The sequence below is a fragment of the Podarcis vaucheri genome, assembly GCF_965113315.1.
Source record: "Podarcis vaucheri genome assembly, chromosome: Z".
NCBI classification, from domain to species: Eukaryota; Metazoa; Chordata; class Lepidosauria; order Squamata; family Lacertidae; genus Podarcis; species Podarcis vaucheri.
In genome coordinates, this window is record NC_138758.1 from 49,322,898 (window position 1) to 49,325,899 (window position 3,002).

Here is a 3,002-nt window from a genome sequence, read left to right on the forward strand (position 1 = left end):
CTAACCACTCTAACCAAAATGTGGGGTATAAATAAATACATTAAAAATATTAATGTTAATGATGATAATAATAATAATAATAATAATAATACAGTAATAATAATAATAATAATAATAATAATAATAATAATAATAATAATAATAATAATTTTTTATTTATATCCCGCCCTCCCCTGCCAAAGCCGTGCTCAGGGCAGCTAACAACAATAAAATAATACAACATTCTAAAATCATTTCCTTATAAAATTAATTCAAATCAAATTGATGGCAACCACTGGGCTAGAGTTCTGTGAAGATTGCCAAAGGAGGGAGTCAGGCTGTGCCCTGGCCAAAGGCCTGGTGGAGCGGCTCTGTCTTGCAGGCCCTGCGGAAAGATGTCAAGTCCCGCAGGGCCCTGGTCTCTTGTGACAGAGCGTTCCACCAGATTGGAGCCACAGCCCAAAAAGCCGTGGTATTATGATAATACCACACTGGCATATATGCAGATCATTTTTTATACATTTGGGATTATTTTTGGTGGTTTTTTGTTGTTGTTCTGTTTTTACATTTGGGAGATTTTACATTCATTTTTACTGTGAAGTCTCTTCAATATATTTTATGAGAAGCAATTCATAGATAGACTCCAATAAACGAACATTCACTGTGTTGCACTGTGCTGCAGTACACTCATCTCACTACAGTGTTAAAGGAGATTATTAGTTCTAGTAGGAAGCAATTTCTAGGGGGAGCTGCCAGCCTCGTTTCCTGTGCCTTCAACTGAAAAAAATCTGATCACCCTAATTGCATCTGAACTGCAAGCATTGCGGAATCAATTTGGCGCCCTACTGATGTTGGACTCTAACTCCCATCAGCCTCAGCCACTGTGCATGATGGGAGCTGTAGTCCTACGCCACCGCGTAGGCTGCTTATGACGAGGAGGTTGATGACGGAGGGGAGGAAAGGTCAAAATCTGTGACTTTGACAAGCCACGCCCCTTCTGCTTAAATTATATGGTTATGGAGAGGGTGGGCACCAGGCGAAGATCGGAAGGGCGAGAAACTGTCTTCATAATTGGAAGCTGCACCGCAAAATGCATACAGATCCCCAAACTGGAGGCCTTTTTTGTGTATTTCTGAAGTTCCTCCTTTTGCAAAGAAAACAGGGAGGTTTTATTTTGTCATGCTGGATTGTGTTTGAATTTTTATTGCAGGTTGCATAAACGCTCTTGCAATGCTAGGGATAAGAGTTATTCTCAGTATCATAATCATAACCAACCCACTCATACCCACCTTAGTTTTCTTTCCGAGTAAAGCATGCATAGGTAAAGGGACCCCTGACCATTAGGTCCAGTCGTGGCCGACTCTGGGGTTGCGGTGCTCATCTCGCTTTACTGGCCGAGGGAGCCGGCGTACAGCTTCCGGGTCATGTGGCCAGCATGACTAAGCCGCTTCTGGCGAACCAGGGCAGCGCATGGAAACGCCGTTTACCTTCCCGCTGGAGTGGTACCTATTTATCTACTTGCACTTTGATGTGCTTTCGAACTGCTAGGTTGGCAGGAGAAAGCATGCATAGGAGGCATAAGCCCTACTAAGTGCAATGAAAGAAACTGACACCCCAACACACACAAAGTGGGCGCTGCATCCCCGAGTGGACGGCTCAGGGCCTGCATGCCAGGTTGCAATCTCCCCTCCCCACGCACTTTCATGGGAGCATGACCCATCAAATTCGGTGCAACTTCCTTCCTGGTACCCCTACATTAGGGGCAACTAGCCTAGACAGACTCCAGTGAGAATAATCCCCCTTAAAATGATTCTCACAGCCTGATTTGCCTCAGGATTGAAGACATTTTCAGGTGAAGACATTTTCAGTCGTGTTTTCTTCTCCCTTTTTTACAGCTTTTAAAAAATATTTGTTGCTGCCGAATGTCATTTTCTTTTTCTAATTTATCTAAAATGTATAATCTATTGTTGGAGTGGCATACAAAGGATGAACAAGTTAAATCTGTGATGATAGATTGGGCAAGAGATGTGGGACATAACATAATGTTTGAAGACTGGGAAAGGTTGTGGAGGAAAGAGGTCAAGTGCACTGCATGTACGGTGTTAAAGGAAAATATTCTGAAAATGATGTATAGATGGTACTTAACTCCTGTAAAATTAGCAAAGATATATCACAATAGTGATAATCTATGTTGGAAATGTAAAGAAAAAGAAGGAACCTTTTATCATATGTGGTGGACCTGCCCCAGAGTGAAAGACTTTTGGGAGAAGATTTATAATGAATTGAAAAAAATGTTGAAATATACATTTATTAAGAAACCAGAGGCATTTCTTCTTGGAATAACAGGTTTGGAAATTGCCCAAGAAACATGTTAGATTGTTTTTGTATGCCACAGCTGCTGCTAGGATTTTATTGGCCAAGAATTGGAAAACACAAGAAGTGCCAAGTGTGGAGGAATGGCAGATGAAGATGATGGCCGGAAGAGTTCGCAACCAGAAGGAGGAGAAGCACCAGGAGGAATGGATGAAATTTAAAGACTATTTAGCTAAATATGCTAAGATAACTTAAACAGAAATACTTGCAAGTATCAGATTGGCTAAGGATTTAAATATGTGATGTTATAGAATAATATGTTTAAAGTTAAATATGAAAAGAAAGAAAGATGTTAATTGACTAAGTAAATCTTATGAGAAATTAGTTTTGGAAAACTGTTACAATGACATACATTGAAACTCAGCCAGGGGGATTTGAGGAAGTCACCTAACAGTGTTAACAAAAGTGGAATTATTACAGTTAGCCTTTATGTTTGTTTGTTTGTTTGTTTGTTTGTGTTTGTTATTAATTTGGAAAATTCAATAAAAAAATGGGGGGGGGAGAATGTCATTTTCTTTTTCTGCATTATATTTCAGATCCCTTTCTGTATTTTTTTCATTTTAGTTTTTAACTTGTGAACCACGCAGAGGACTTTTGTCGTTAGGTGGCATATGAATGAATATTGGAAAGAAACAAACAAACAGATGATG